General features: G+C 48.3%; 1 long non-coding RNA gene across 1 annotated transcript; it reads right to left on the bottom strand.

Annotated features, from left to right (window-relative positions):
* Positions 1 to 2,366: 2,366 nt before the first annotated feature.
* On the bottom strand, positions 2,367 to 9,130 carry LOC310659310. Its single transcript, XR_014502744.1, has 3 exons — positions 8,578 to 9,130; positions 3,584 to 3,633; positions 2,367 to 2,815 (listed from the first exon to the last, which is right to left on the bottom strand). It is a non-coding gene; the product is annotated as an uncharacterized lncRNA (long non-coding RNA).
* Between the last annotated feature and the right edge of the window lie 7,686 nt (positions 9,131 to 16,816).

Raw genomic sequence — 16,816 nt, forward strand, 5'->3', positions numbered from 1 at the left:
GGAGGTTCCGGGTTCAGTGGCATCTCAGAGACATCTGAAACCCTGCAAAACCACTGCGAATCACTACAGATGGTACTGGGCTGGATAAACCAATGGTCTGACTCAGTATAGGGCATCTTCCTACCTTCCAATACTGCAAAGGGTGTGGCTCAATCCACTTTTATGTGGGACATTATTGCAGTCAAACCAACAATTCATCATTTGCCAGATAGACCCTGGAAGGGGCTGGGGCTCACAGAGCTTTCCTGTAAAAATTCCTAGAGAGAACTCTATGAGATCACTTCCTTTTTCTGCCTTGGCAGGAAGCTGCCTGCCTGAGCAGCCTCCTTTTTCTTCATCCTGCTTCCTGGCTCCCGCATAGCATGTCTGGGTTTTGCAGCTCAGACTTACATTTTCTGCTTTTGTAACTCAGTAGTTTTAAAACTATCTTCATTTTGCTACCGTAATTGCTGCTTCAAGACCTGGGCTATGTAAGTAAATCCTACTTTTATTTCTTCACAAAACAATGTGTGTGCGATTGTTGTTTCTAAGTGGGCCGGGAGAGGGGTAAAGCCAGGGAAATCCAGTCTGCCTTAAAGCATCCTAGATTAGTGTAGACTAGTGTAGACTGAACTCCTGAATACAAAATTGGTTTGGTATGAGGTTTTAGTAATCTGTACATGCCTCATACCAAACTGATTTTGTTGTCAGGAGTTCAGCCTACACTCGAGTAGGACCCTGGCAGAGACACATGCCCGACTGGCATGTTCTCTCCCTCCTGGTCCTACTCTGCTGTCCCCCGCAGGAGTGTTTTCCACAAATGAACCAGTGGTCTGACTCAGTACAGGGCACCTTCCTACGTTGCTCTACAGGAAAGGGCACAACTCAGTCTGCTTTAGGATGCAGCAGGTTCCAGGTTCAATCTCTGGCATCCCTGGATAGGACTGGGAAAGACTCCCTGTCGGATTCTGCCTGCCAGAGTTGACAGTACTGAACAAGGTGGATCAATTGCATGACTCAGTTTAAAATCCCATGGTGGTGTAGCTCAGTGGCAGGACATCTGCACTGTGTGCAGAAGGTCCCAGGTTCAGTCCCTGGCATCTCCAGGTAGGACTGGGAATATCCCGTCTGAAAACATGGGTGTGATGGCCTGGGAATCTGATTCAGAAGCTGAATCTGAGGAGTCCCCGCCTCCAGGGTGAGCTGGGGCAGGGGCTTGAATCTGAAGGACCTGCACCTGTGCCGGATCCTCAGAAGCAGACACCAGATGAATCCACTCTGGCTCCAGAGGTGATTGAGGACCCACTGCCTGCAGGTGCGCCTCTCCCAGCCTTGTCAGGGGAAGGTGAAGCTGCCCCTGGGTCCAGTAACCCTCCAGCCTCTCCTGAGCTGCAGAGGCTCAGGGCAGAGAGGAAGAGGGAACTGGGTTCTCTCAGGAGGAGTGCTCGCCTTAAGGCCAGGAGAGGCGGGTCACCTGTGGGCCGGGACCGCCCCTGGCCTCAGAGGAGATAAAGGCCAGTCAGCCCAGTCCCAGGTTGCGGGAGCAACGTCGTTGGAAACCTGTTTCTGCCAGCACCCAGACCTGTTCTTCTGGAGTTCCTGACCACGCCCGGCTTCTTGCTTTGGACCCCACTTCGCCCTTGGTGGTTAGTCTCCAGACCCTCGACCCAGGACCGGACTCTGACCACGCCTCTCGGTAACCCCCCCCCGGGTCCAGCACAATGGGAGAACCACTGCCAGTCCATGAAGATAACACTGACCTGATGGACCAGTTGGTCAGACTCAGTATAAGGCAGCTTCCTGAGTTCATCCTGTCAATCACACAATGAGGACTGTGAGTGTATTTGTCTATCCGTCTCTCCCCCTTCCAGGGCACCTGTTTTCATACATTCCCTTCAATTGTGCCACAATGCAATGATATAGAGGCATTGTGTGTGAACTAGACCTTGTCCCCGCTGGACTCAATTGCTTTAGAATAAGCATGCATCAAACCCAACGGTTGCTCTGTTTCCATAGGGTGGGGAGGGCCGACATGTCGTTTTCCTGCATCTGAAAGGGACTGGGGAAAGCAACACGGTTCACTGCTGCCATTAAGTTTTTATCTCTGCAGAAAGCAGCTGCTCCAGAGGAGCCATCATGGGGCATGGAATCTGCTTGCTACAGCTCTAAGATCTGAAAAGCAGTTTCGGTTTGAGGGGCAGTTTGGGCTTTTCTACGCTCCTCTTGAAGCGTTTGGAAATGGTACAAGACTCTAGGCACTTCCAGATGACCTGTTTCATGAGCTTTCATTCTGTTTTGTTTGTGGGGAAGGGATGAGGGTGGCACTGTGGTCTAAACCATGGAGACTCTTGGGCTTGCCGATCGGAAGGTTGATGGTTCAAATCCACGCAACAGGGTGAGCTCCCGTTGCTCGGTCCCAGCTCCTGCCAACCTAGCAATTCGAAAGCACACCAGTGCAAGTAGATAAATAGATACCACTGCAACGGGAAGGTAAACTGCGTTTCCTTGCACTCTGGCTTCCATCACAGTGTCCGTTGCGCCAGAAGCGGTTTAGTCATGCTGGCCACATGACCCAGAAAGCTGTCTGTGGACAAACGCTGGCTCCCTCGGCCTGAAGTAAGATAAGTGTTGCAACCCCATAGTTGCTTTTGACTGGACTTAACTGTCCAGGGATCCTTGCCTTTTCGATGGGGATGCATTGAAGGCAGTGCTGTCCCACTTTCCAGTCCATTTGCTGGTATGTGATTGAATTCCACCACAAAATAGTGACAGTCTGCCAGTGCCTTCTGTGCAAGCTTAATTTACTCACTGATGAGCCCGTTGCAAACTAAGAAACCTCCTGTCAGAGCTGGCTCCTGGTCCCAGCTCACAGAGGACCAACGCTAGCCGGTGGTAATGTACAAAAGTCTTTATTGAAGTACAGTTTCCATTTCCAAGCCTCAGCGCCCCAGCTCTACGTCTAGGGTTTAGACCGGCGAAGCTCCATCTGAATCTCCGCCCCCTGTACACCAGTTTAAGACTCTAGCCTTACTCCACCTCTTCCGTCTCTCCTTTCTCCTCTGGGTCCTGCTACCCCCCGGGGTTCCTTCCTTCCTGGACTCTTCCGACGCAGACGTTGACCCCCCTGACTCCTCCCTCTCTCTTCGGCGGGCTTTAGGACCTGGCTCCCTATCCGGGCTGCCAACAGTGCCGCCCTCCTGTACATTTGAACTTGGCGCGCGCGCGCAGCCTTCAACCTTCCTCTTGACCGTTTCCTCGCTCCCCGACGGAGGCGTGGTCAATCCTCCCTCATGTTCTCCCGCTGGCAGCGCGCCGCCTGATCCCAATGCCTGGGACTCCTCCCCCCTACTGCACTCTGGTGTGGACGCTGGTCCGGATTTCCAACTGCTGCTCTCTGAGTCCCCTCTGGCCCCTTCTTCCTGGGGTGTCCCCCTGGGCACCCCCCTTGCCCTGATCATGGGAGCCCCTTTCTGTGAATCATCCGATTCACTGGAAAGACTCAGAGACCTCGGACCGCTGTCATCGCTGACATTTCCTTCGGACTCCTCCCCCTCGCTCTCCATTTCCTCCCTTCCCTGTGCCTCTGCTCCTGAACCCCTGACACCTCCGAACTTGGATTCAGGATGCAAAGCTGCTCCCGGTATACGGAGGTTTCTGGAGTAGGAAGGAAAGACCTTTGCACATTATTATTATTATTATTTATTAAATTTCTACACTGTCCTTCATCCAATGTTCACAGGGTGGTTTATAATATGGACACATCTTAAGAGATCCTCTCCTTTAATGCTTAACACATTTCACAGGCAGCTTCTGTTCTGTTCCTTTAAGCACCTTTCAACAAACTTTTCTTTGCCACCAACCTTACGCTGGCAATTAAGAAAACACCCTTCTGTTAATAGTTGGCAGATCTCTCATTTTTATATGCTTTTTATTGTGTTGTTTTATGTTTGACTGTTGTAAATGGTTCTGATGTGTTTTTATGAGCAGCAGTATATAAATATTTTTATTAAGTAAATAAATATACTGCCATGCCTTAGCTTTGGGAGCTGCTTCCAGAACTGAGCAATGGTGCATCATGAAATACAGAATTGCAGAGTTGGAAGGGACCCCAAGGGTCATCTAGTCCAACCCCCTGCAATGCAGGATTCTTTTGCCCAACGTGGGGCTCAGACCCCATAACCTGCTCTACAAACTGAGCTATCCCAGTAGACCAGCGGTGGGTAGCATGTGATCCTCTAGATCAGCCTTTCTCAACCTGTGGGTCCCCAGATGTTGTTGGACTACAATTCCCATCACCCCTAGCTAGCAAGGCCAGAGCTCAGGGATGATGGGAGTTGTAGTCCAACAACATCTGGGGACCCACAGGCTGAGAACCGCTGCTCTAGATGTTGTTGGACTCCAACTCCCATCTGCCCTGATAGACTCATCCACCTGGTTGGGGTTGATGTGATTTGGAGTGCCACAACAACAGATTGGCCAGCCTGGAGCAGATCAGAGCACTCAGGAGTCACACCCAGGAAGTCATTTAAGACCAAAGGAGTCAAGGACAGTCTCAGCATCTCCCCACAGATGTGAGGGGTCCCCCAGATAAGACATCAGTCCATCTGAAGCTCCCCTGACTAGGATGCAAAGGTCTTTCAGCTTCCTACGAAAATACATTCTACGGCCCTGATATTCCTTCAGTTCAAAAGATCAAATCCCCCGTGTGTTGTTGTCATATTTCACCCACATTTGAAAGGTAGAGAATTTTAAAAAATGGAATCCAGAATTTCTCTATTTCTGAAGCTGGATTTTAAAACCCAGTCTTAACATGTTATGGGTCCATATAGTTAAAGCTATGGTTTTCCCAGTAGTGATGTATGGAAGTGAGAGCTGGACCATAAAGAAGGCTGATCGGCGAAGAATGGATGCTTTTGAATTATGGTGCTGGAGGAGACTCTTGAGAGTCCCATGGACTGCAAGAAGATCAAACCGAACCATTGTGAAGAAAATCAGCCCTGAGTGCTCACTGGAAGGACAGATCCTGAAGCTGAGGCTCCAATACTTTGGCCACCTTATGAGAAGAGAAGACTCCCTGGAAAAGACCCTGATGTTGGGAAAGATGAAGGGCACAAGGAGAAGGGGACGACGGAGGACGAGATGTTTGGACAGTGTTCTCGAAGCTACCAGCATGAGTTTGACCAAACTGCAGGAGGCAGTGGAATACAGGAGTGCCTGGCGTTCTCTGGTCCATGGGGTCACAAAGAGTCGGACACGACTAAACAACAACAAAAAACATGTTATGATGTAGAAAGGTCAAAGCTGAGCTGAACTTGCACAGCTTAGGGAAGGCAGAAAGTAATGCCAACATTTTTTCATTGCAAATGAATAGTTTGCTTTTTATAATGATCCGTAAACAACAATATAATTTGGATGCAAGACGGATTGTGATGACTTTTCTTTAGCATATATACTCATTTATTTGCAACATAATAACATTCTCTACATGTTCACTGACTGGAATACGTTTTCTAGGTGCAATGTGGTTTTCCTTATTACTTAAAAAGATTAATTAAAAAACCGGTAAGGCAATTTTGATTGAAAAACAAAAAAAAGGAGTAAGGCAATATGGTTAAGTATTAACTTGGCACATTCAATATTTTGCACTTTGCATTTCAAAAGTCCTTGAACCAAACAGCACCCTTAGCTGAGAACTACTGGAGGCAAAAAAAAAAAAAAAAAACACCTTAGGAAAATATACACATTTGACCTTTTTAAGGAATGAAGTTAAAGCTTAGTTAAAGCAGCTATGGTTTTCCCAGTAGTGATGTTGCCTGCTCAGAGAGACTGGCCAGTTGTTCTAGGCTATGGTAAAATACTCTCAGAGTGGGCAGTTCTGCCCTACTGCCTTGAAGAAGCTATTTGTAAAACTGCTGCTTAAAAAAATAAATAAAGCTAGATTCCTAGACTTGACCACCTGGTCTCCCATATTCAGGTGATCCAGTGGGTAGTGGTAGCAACTTAACTGCTTTAACTTCTGCATGGTAGTGATTTCCTTGTCCAATCTCAAATCTGGAAAGAAAATGCCTTGGTTACTCTAGTGGGAGACCTGGGAGCATAAGACCTGCTGTATCAGGCCATTGGCCAGTCTTGTCCAGCATCCTTTTCCCACCGTGGCCAACCAGATGTCTATGGGAAGCACGAAAGCAGCACCTGAGTGCAACATTTTACCTTCTTTGGAGGTCTTTAAGCAGAGGCTTGACAACCATATGTCAGGAGTGCTCTGATGGTGTTTCCTGCTTGGCAGGGGGTTGGACTCGATGGCCCTTGTGGTCTCTTCCAACTCTATGATTCTATGATTCTATGATTCTATGATTCTAAAGAAGGCTGATCGCCGAATAATTGATGCTTTTGAACTATGGTGCTGGAGGAGACTCTTGAGAGTCCCATGGACTGCAAGAAGATCAAACCTCTCCATTCTGAAGGAAATTAGCCCTGAGTACTCACTAGAAGGACAGATCCTGAAGCTGAGGCTCCAATACTTTGGCCACCTCATGAGAAGAGAAGACTCCCTGGAAAAGACCCTGATGTTGGGAAAGATGGAGGGCACAAGGAGAAGGGGACAACAGAGGACGAGATGGTTGGACAGTGTTTTCGAAGCTATGAACATGAGTCTGACCAAACTGCGGGAGGCAGTAGAAGACAGGAGGGCCTGGCGTGCTCTGGTCCAGGGGGTCACGAAGAGTCGGACACAACTAAACGACTAAACAACAACAACAACAAGGAAGGAAGTTAGAAGACACTTAATTGAGGTGTCCCTGCCTCACAAATATACATTTAAGCTCTAATATATACAGTCGTACCTTGCTTCTCGAATGCCGTGGTATTTGGACATTTTGGCTTCAAATGCCACAAACCCTGGAGTGTTCCAGTTTGCGAATTTTTTTGGAAGCCAAACATCCAACGCGGCTTCTGTTGGCTTCCAATTGAGTGTAGGAAGTACCTGCAGCTAATCGGAAGCTGCGGCTTGGTTTTTGAACCATTTCGGGAGTCGGACGGACTATCAGAACAGATTAAGTTTGACAAACAAGGTACGACTGTTATACTATACTTAAGCCTAATGGGCTGATGATCCATCCCAAATGCACGATCATCATATAGCAGAGATGAAGGACCATTTACCCTCCTGGTGCCATTGGACTCACATCAACTTCAGCCAGCATGGCTAGCAGTCAGCAATTACAGAAATTGGAGCCTACCGTATTCATGCTTGAGGTCCCACAGCTGTTGTTGGACTTGCATGCAAAGACAGCCTCCGGGAGATTGAGCAGATGAGACCAATTGTGGCTCCAGCAGTCAAGAAGGCGGTTTCTTCAAGTGCTGTAGATGGAAGTGAGGGGCAGATGGGGCTTGTCAACCTTGGAAGGTAGCGCGGGAATGTTCAGGGATGCAGGAGAGGATATATTGTTTGATTATATACTTTCCACCTTGTGTTAACAAGTTCTACAATTTAGCAGAGTAACATTCCCCTTTCTAAACTTGCACAGTGGATGTGTTTGCTCAGGCTCGCTAAAGCCTCTAAAATAAGTTTCCTTGGTAATTTCCCCTTTAGTCCCTCATAAAAAGATAGACACGACACAGTCATCTATGAAAGTATAAAAAGAGTTTACTCACTCACATTCTGTTCACAAATGGACCCCAGAAGGCACACTTAAGTTAGAAAACTAATATACCTGGAATCTATCCCATAAAGAGACAGTCCCATTGTCCTCTCTTGGCTGAGAGCATCTTAGGCTAGGCAGATGTTGCTTCTTCAACGAATGTAGTCAGAGAGAGTGAGGTGGCTGACCAGTCCTGCTCTTTTGTTACCTGGGCAGTTGAGGCCACACCCACCTCTAGTCACATGCAGAGGAAGTCTGTCCTAGCAGGAAGTTCTGACTGGCTGGTCCAGACAACCCTTTTTATGTCCACTCTAGGGATGTTGTACTTGACTGCTCTTGTGTTTCACATCCCACAGGTAGCCCATCTGGAAGAAGGAAAGCTCTGGTCCTCAGCCTCTGCTGCCTTGCTGGATATCTTCAGGAGAAGTAAAGGCTAAGGCGTAAACGCTACGCAAATCCGGAGTCCCTAAGGTGGTTGGATGATGCCTTATACACCTCCTTCTGACAACTCCAAGCTGCTGCCAAATGTATTGTTCTGCTTTCCTTTGGACCACACCAGCGGGCTTGAGAGGCGGGGTGTCTTGTCGTCTGGGCATCCCAGGACCTTCAGACACACTGCCCAGGCTTGCACTTCAGTGCTGCTAACACAGCAGTTTAACTTCACCCCCAAAGGTGCACTCCCTCCTTGAAAGTTTCATCTGGCTGGAAGGCGGTTGAATGTTTTCAACTGGCTTGGATGGAGGGGTAGAGCGTGGGTGTTTGTGGAAAGTAGCCTACTGTATAACAGCAAAATATACATTTGCGGTTCTGCCATTTTGCCGCTGGCCCCACCCACAGCTGGCATGTGGCCCCCGGGAAGGGAAGGTGGCCCTTGAAGTGGAAAAGGTTCTCCATCCTTGCAGCATAACAAGTGCCAGATCTAACCATTCTGAGCTTGTGCAATACCCTCAGCCCTTACTTTCAGAGCTGATACAGAGGGGCTTGCTTGCATGAGACTACTGTTTCCTGGGGGAGCTGTTCAGTCTTCTGCGACATCTCTGAAGGAAGGAAAGAGAGAAGCGATAAGAGCAGAAGCATTGCAGAAACAATGTCCCCCTAGCAACCACTTTGTATAGAACACTATGGGCTCTAGCAGCGAGTATCCATGGAACATTGTCCTCCTAGCAACCATTTTTCACCAGGAGCGGGCAGACGACACAGCATGCCTGGCGACTGGTTAACATGAAGCTTTGCACCATCTAATAATGCCCCGTGGCAAGAAACACATTGTCCTCCTATGGGAACGCTGGTTTCAGCCAGAGTGCATCCTGAACATTGCATCGGCTCACAGGCATCCTAAATCAGAGAGCCAGTGAGGGGCAGTGGCTTGTGTGCCGGGCTAGGACCTAGGAGACCCGGGTTCAAATCTCAACTTGGCCATGAAGCTCATTGGGTGACATTGGACTCACTGCCTCTCAGCCTAAGCTACCTCACAGGGTTGTTGTTGAGATTAAATGAGGAGGGGCAGAACCACGTGTGTGTGTGTGTGTGTGTGTGTGTGTTTGTTTAGTCATTTAGTCGTGTCCGACTCTTCGTGACCCCATGGACCAGAGCACGCCAGGCACTTCCACTGCCTCCTGCAGTTTGGTCAGACTCATGCTGGTAGCTTTGAGAACACTGTCCAACCATCTCGTCCTCTGTCATCCCCTTCTCCTTGTGCCCTCCATCTTTCCCAACATCAGGGTCTTTTCCAGGGAGTCTTCTCTTCTCATAAGGTGGCCAAAGTCTTGGAGCCTCAGCTTCAGGATCTGTCCTTCCAGTGAGCACTCAGGGCTGATTTCCTTCAGAATCAATATGTTTGATCTTCTCGCAGTCCATGGGACTCTCAAGAGTCTCCTCCAGCACCACAATTCAAAAGCATCAATTCTTCAGCAATCAGCCTTCTTTATGGTCCAGCTCTCATTTCCATACATCACTACTGGGAAAACCATGGCTTTAACTGAACCACGTGTACAACATTTGATTCTTGTGGGGAGGGGGGAAAGATGGGATATAAATAAACTGAAACAAATATGTGCAAAGATTCAACACTTGCCCAGTTTTTTCTCCCCAGTTTCACCACTCAGGTTTTGAACGCTAACTTCCTGGGCTTCAAAAGGAGAAATCACATCTCAGCAGTGAAATCTGAGTGCTTTGAACCTGCCAGTTTCTCCCGACTATTTCGGCAGCCAGTCGAACATGAATGGCTGTCGTCTGTCACTGACAGCTGTCCAACGCTGTCAAGATGCTAAATACCATTGCATATTGTCAGGTACCAAATATTATGAAAGGTTGTCAGTGACTACGTGTCAACATTCAAGTGTGCCATCGAACACTGTCAGATATCAAATTGGGATATCAATTACCTATGGGAAATAATATCAGGGAATATAGGGAGAATGGCCCAGATCAGCACCTGATTTTTGGGAGCAAGCTTTGTTTGCCTCTAGTTTAAATAAGGCTGTAAATCCGCCTCCCAGCCAGATTCCCATTAAATTAAAACGAGCCCCTTGCAAACCATAAACGACCTCTTCGTCATTCCTTAGTGCCCACAAGGGCTGCGGAGAGAGGGTAACAGGCATTTTAAGCATCCTTTGTTTGACTTGCTTACTATTGCACTGCGAATCCCGCGTTAAGTGTAAAACAAAGCATTCTAGGCTTGACAAACGTTGGGTAGTGTGAGTCAAGTTTCATTACAGCGCCTGAGTCAAAGTTTCATTGCTGCAGCTTAAATCTGCTCTGCGTTGACCTGGTCTGGGTTTGCAATTTTATCTTGTTTTCCAACTCTCTTGGTGCCGCAGCACTGATATATCACGGGGGTGGGGAATCTCAGCATATCTGGCCCTTCGGACTCTCTCAAACCTCCTCCCTGGTCCTGTGGTGGCCAAGCATTCATAGCAACATTGTGTTACTGAGCGGTGATAATGCCTTGTCCTTGCCTGGGAAGAGAAATGGTGGGTTTAGGTCCCCAACATCTGCATGGATGGGATGCCTCCTACTGCACCATGGTCCAGAGTCACATCTTTCACTCCAGCTGCTTGTGGCTCTGAACCTGCCCATCAGTGCACGTGGGCCCCAGAAGGCTGTTTGGGAAAGAATGCTGGGAAAAGGGTTCTTAGATATATACCTTCCAAACTGTCAGGCTTCAGAGAATTAGCTTCCTTCCTGCTTTGGTAGTAGATAAGCAGAACAAAGGGATGCAGGTGGCACTGTGGTCTAAACCACTGAGCCTTGGGCTTGCCAATCAGAAGGTCGGTGGTTCGAATCCCCACAACGGGGTGAGCTCCCGTTGTTTGGTCCCAGCTCCTGCCAACCTAGCAGTTCGAAAGCACATCAAAGTGCAAGTACCACTCCAGCGGGAAGGTAAACGGCGTTTCCGTGCACTGCTCTGGTTTCTCCAGAAGCGGCTTAGTCATGCTGGCCACATGACCCGGAAAAACTGCAGACAAACGTCGGCTCCCTTGGCCAGTAAAGTGAGATGAGCACCGCAACCCAAGAGTCGTTCGCGACTGGACTTAACTGTCACGGATCCTTTACCTTTAAGAAGAACAAAGGGAAAGGAGTCTTCTTACCAGTTGGAACTTTAACAACCACAGTGAGAGAACAAATAATCCATTCCTAGGAATGAAGATGCTCCCAATTAAGGGTTCCACCCACTTCCTCCCTAGTCACCCAAGTCACTACCGCGTCTTAGAACCTGATCTCGCAACCACTGTGCTTTCTGTCCTGCCACCTTGTCTGCTCTTATTGACCTTGGGCTGAGCAGATGGACACTTTTCAGAGACGGTGAGACTGTTAACTCTCTCTCTTCCAGTGATTCTTCTGCTAGCTGTTCCCCATCCAGTATTTCCCAGCTTTTGCCTTCTGAACTATGTCCCTCTGCAAACCACTGTTCCAAATCTATACTGTCCTCCTGCTCCTGGGAAGATTCAGGATCCTGATCAGTAGGTGGGGAGGGGCTCCCACAATTCCTCCTCAGTGCAGCCCTCCTCAGCACAGTCCCTGACACAAACCCAATATAAATGTAAAGTCCGGATCAGCTGGCATCACTTTCTGGCTTTTTAACAGGTTGCGATGTGTGAAAAAGAGGTTCTGAGAATAGAAAGAGAGCTGTGCTGGCTGGGCTACCTCACATTGCAGAGAAACCTGCTGCTTACCTGCTGCCAGAACCTGTTTCAGAGCACGGTTCATCAGTTCACTTGCGCAAATTGCTGCAAAGCATCATAGAATCGTAGAATGGGACAGGACCTCAATATCATCTAGTCCAACCCCCACTGCAATGCAGGAATCACAAATAAAGAATCCCTCGCCCCAACTGTCAAAGCATCAGCTGGGAGGGCTTGTGGCTGTCATTGAAAGCAGATCAACAGCTGCAGCAACAGGGTCCGTGGGCCAGACCTCCCTGCCCATTTGTCAAACACGTCTCCCATTATGGTGGAAAGAGAAATCGTGACATGTTTGAAGAAAGTCGCCTGTGAATCAACTCTGGGACTGTGGCCCTTCTTCTGCCTCCAGAAGATTCCAGTTGGACTGGAAAAAGTTTAAAGACTATTTACAGAAATACTGTAAAATTAATGAATGTTAGAACAAAGCTGGAATGAAGCTATATGGCTTTAGCAGAAATGTTATAAGGAATTAAGTATAAATAGATTAATAGAGTGTTAAAGGAAAAATAAGGTTAGAATGTTTTAAGATAATTATAGGATAGAAAACAGAGGAAGATGGAAAGGAATTGCTGAAACAATTAATAGAAGTGGAACACAAAAAGGGAGGTGTGAGGAGGTTGTGGAAATAAGTGAATGGAAGATAAGATATTGAAATTGTTTGATGTGTTTTAAACTGTTTTTGTTTTTGTTTTGTTAGTTTGATGTGTTAGTGTTAGTGCTTTGTAGTGTCTTTGTATTGTATTGTATTGTCTTTTTTTTCTTTTTTTGTTGTTGTAATGTTTAAATTGTTGGAAAAGTAATAAATATTATTTTTTTTAAAAAAACCCAGAAGATTCCAGCTGGCCCGAGTCTGCAGCTCTATGTAGGGTGCCCAAAAGGCGACACCAGAAAGAGGGAAGGAGGGAGACACGTAGTTGCATAAAATTTGCTTGTGCTAATTTATGTGGGCAGGTGCAACTGCAGAAAAGATGTATAGGATTTCAAAAGAAATACAAGGCGCCTCATAAGAACGTAAGAGAAGCCTGTTGCATCAGGCCAACAGAGCAATGGCGCCCGGCTGTATCCAAGCAGGGACCGTGATGCAAAATCAGTGCGGTTTTAAAAGCTGGAGTCCACCATCTTTGTCAGGGAACTGCCATCAGAGCCAGAAGGAGAGGGAGGGCTCCAGAGGGATTCCGGAGAGCGTCCCGGGAGGGAGAGAAGCAGCACATCTTCTGGGGAAGGAAATCAGCGTAGCACCAGTGGAGGAGTGGGGCAGATGGGGGAATCGGCAAGGTGGCTCCAAGACTCCTCGCCGGGGACCAGCGGGGAGAGCACAGGTCCTCCGATGCCCACACCCTCCCTGCGCAGAAGGCTTCCATGCAGAGAGAGTAGGCGGCGACTAGGCGTCAAAGAACTTTTATGCTGGAAGAGGTTCAAGAAACGCCCACTGACGGATTCTGCCAGCGATTGAGACAGCCACGGGCGAGTGGCTGTCCAGACAGAAAGGGTTCACTCAGGCAACCCACCCAGGTGTGGCGCCGATTTACGCATGAGCAACCCCTAGAACCATTACAATCTTGATTCAAAATGGCACCCAAATGCACAGAGGACAGACAAGCATCTTCCCAAAACATATGGTAAGTGGGGCAGATCCATGGAAAATGACTACTGCTGCAACCATTGTTGCTGTTCCCACTGTCCAGTGGTGGCGGTAGTCCTGGGGGAGTTGCTATAAGCAAACCAAGGAGTCCCTTGTTGCCATGAATTCAGGAAGTAGCCTTCGGTCTGCCTCTTCACCCTTCCGACCTGCAATATGGGGATACTAATACAGGACATGCCTTGCAGGGGTGTGTGCCATGAAAAACATTTTGACATTTCATAAACACTGTTGTGCATATAATACGTTGCCTCTTCATCTGGGTGCTAATAGGCAGGGCTCTGGGGTTATACAGGGCTGCATGCTTGTGGAGTGAGGCAGCGCATGCATGCATTAGAGGCGGAGACGAGGGAACATTTGCTTCGTTGCAGGAACATGCCTGGCGTGTGGCGGAGGTGTGCCTGGGAGCATATTCGGGCTGGCTCTCCCCGTGCCATCCAAGCTGTCCAGTCACGTGGACCAGCCAAGAAAGTTCCAAGAGCTTTCTGATGTTCTGCTGGTTGCCATGGAAACCCCTTTCTTTCTCTCTCGCTCTCTCTCTCTCTCAGCATCCCAGGCCAGCCAGCAATGTGTCTGCCTCACTTTATCAAGCGGGCTGTGTAGGGGAGCAGGAACAGAGAGGGTGTGACAACTGCAAAGGCTTTGGTTTCCTGGGCACGTTTTTCGGTGGCTGCCTATTAAGCGGCACAGGTTCCTCTTGGATTCGAGGCAGGCTGAGTTCAAATGGGGTGTGTGTGTATTTAGCTGTGTTATGTAGCAAACACAAGAGAGAGAGAGAGAGATTGCATGTGTGTCTTTGTGTGTCCCCACGATGCATCTGGATGTAAATAAAGCTGTTTGGAAATATTTGGTTCCCTGGAGCAGGGAGTCCATAACTGGATTTGGACAGGAAGAAATGTCCACATTTCCCTCAGGCGTCAGAACTTTTATGTGATTATACTGAACGGGTGGGACTGGGACATTGCCTGTTGGTTTATTGACTGTGTGTCTAGCCTGCTTTCAAGACAATGATAATTTCCCCCAAGCAGCTCACACTGCCCTTTTCCTAACAACAGGGATCGGTCACTAGCAGCCCTCTAGATATGTCACTGGACTCCAACACCCATCATTCCCTGAGCACTGGCTGTGCCAGCTGGGACTGATGGGAAATGGAGTCCAGAAACAACACACAGACTCTCTACCCCTGGCCTAGGAGACCTGATTTGTGCCTTCTCTTCCTATCCCCTCCGCTCTCCTTCCCAAGTATTGTTAAGTATAATGATGTAATCGTCACTGAAATGGGAATGGCTCTGCGTATTGCTGAAAGGTTTAACACTGGAAAATTCCAATGAAGTGGTTTCTGAACTCCTTAATCTGTTGATAGTTAACTGTTGTTTTCTGCTAGCTAACACGTGAGTGTTTAACCTTAGATCAGGTGGCAAATGTATTTGCCAACAAATCTCCATTTTGAAAGGGAGTTGCCTTTAGTTCTTTGTTCCCAAGCTCTGCAAGAGTAAGGATGCAAATGAGGCTCTCCAGGTAAATAGCTTCAGGCTAATAAAGGCTGTAAAGACCTTTGCTTATAGATCAGTTTGGAGTATTTCATATTTTATAAGATGCTGTGCCTGTGCTGGGCAGCACAAGATGTCTTGTAGAATTATTTGGATTATCTTTGACATTTTTGTTCTGTTACGAAGAAAATTCTGCAGGTGAAATTTTGGACAATTTAATGGGTCTGGGCTACGCTTCATTCCAAAAGGACTCAGTTTTTATGCATCCAGTCGCTTCAAACTGAAATATTTATATCAGCAATAGATGTTTCTCTTTTCATTTTGCAAGCCAGATCTCAGGGAAGGAGAAAACACACACTCTCTTTCTCTCTCCTTACTGAATTCCAAGAGCCAAAGAGGAACACACGGAGGGTCCAATATGGCCCTGAGCCTTAAATTCCTCTTCTTGCCTTTCAGCAGTGCATGAGCTCCATCTTTGTATGGGCTGAATAGATTTTCTGTGGCCAGGAGCAAGAAGGTCCACGTCCCAAGCAGTGGCATAGCGTGGGTTGTCAGCACCCGGGGCAAGGCAAGTAATTTGCGCCCCCTAACCCATGGATTTGCGCCCCCTAACCCTAACTGGAGGGACGCGGGTGGCGCTGTGGGTTAAAGCCTCAGCACCTAGGACTTGCCGATCGAAACGTCGGCGGTTCAAATCCCCGCGGCAAGGTGCGCTCCCGTTGTTCTGTCCCAGCGCCTGCCAACCTAGCAGTTCGAAAGCACCTTTGGGTGCAAGTAGATAAATAGGGACCGCTTACAAGCGGGAAGGTAAACGGCGTTCCGTGTGCTGCACTGGCTCGCCAGATGCAGCTTGTCACGCTGGCCACGTGACCCGGAAGTGTCTGCGGACAGCGCTGGCTCCCAGCCTATAGAGTGAGATGAGCGCACAACCCTAGAGTCTGGCAAGACTGGCCCGTATGGGCAGGGGTACCTTTACCTTTAACCCTAACCCCCAGATGTTGCGCCCGGTGCGGCCGGCCCCCCCTGCACCCCCCACGCTACGCCACTGGTCCCAAGTAGCATCCTGCTCCGCCCCTTGATAGGGCAATGCGAAATCAATTTCATTTTGCGAGACAATGGAATCTGCAGATTTTATTGGAAGTCCCAAAGCTCTTCCTGGCGACAGCGGTGTGGCTTGCTTGGCTACGGAGTTAGGGTTCCTTGTTTTCTGCTTTCAAGCAGAGAGCCTATTTGCTCATTCCAAAAGCTCCCCGTGCCAAGCTATTTGTAACTGGCAACCGGGCGCTCTCCATGTTGATCTTAATCATTCTAATGGGGTCCTTGGAAACTTGGCCTCTGCTAATGACCCAAGCGGGTCAGATCAAATGGGGAAATGGCACGGCCGATCTGGAAATGCTTTTATCGTGCAAAGTCGAGGCAAAGGGGAGACTGCAGAGGTCAGCGGAACAAGAGGAGCCACAGAGTAAATAGTAATTAGGCTCGCTTGGAAAATGTTGTATTTATGATGCCGATGGCATCGGGAAAGAGGGGGAAGTGTTGTGTTGTATGTGTGTGTTTGTGTGCAGGGATTTATTTATTTTTTAAGCATCGGGGTGGAAGGGATCTGTTTGCCAACACTTTGCTCGCAAGCCAGCAAAACAAACCACTTCATGTTAAATCCGCAAACTATATTTAATGACTGTCCTTGGCAGTCACTCTTGCCTCGCATCGATGTCTCTTGCAATCTATCAGCAGAGGCACTGCCTGCTTGCTTTCGAACCAGTGTCCAAAGGCAAAGAGAGAGAGAGATGGCTGGACAGCCATGCAGTCTGTGGGTTGCACAGAGTTGTAGCGGAGCTGGAATATAGGCCAGCACAGGTCTGGAAATTTTCCCACAGCAGGAGT

This window comes from Podarcis tiliguerta, assembly GCF_965153285.1.
Source record: "Podarcis tiliguerta genome assembly, chromosome: 10".
NCBI lineage: Eukaryota > Metazoa > Chordata > Lepidosauria > Squamata > Lacertidae > Podarcis > Podarcis tiliguerta.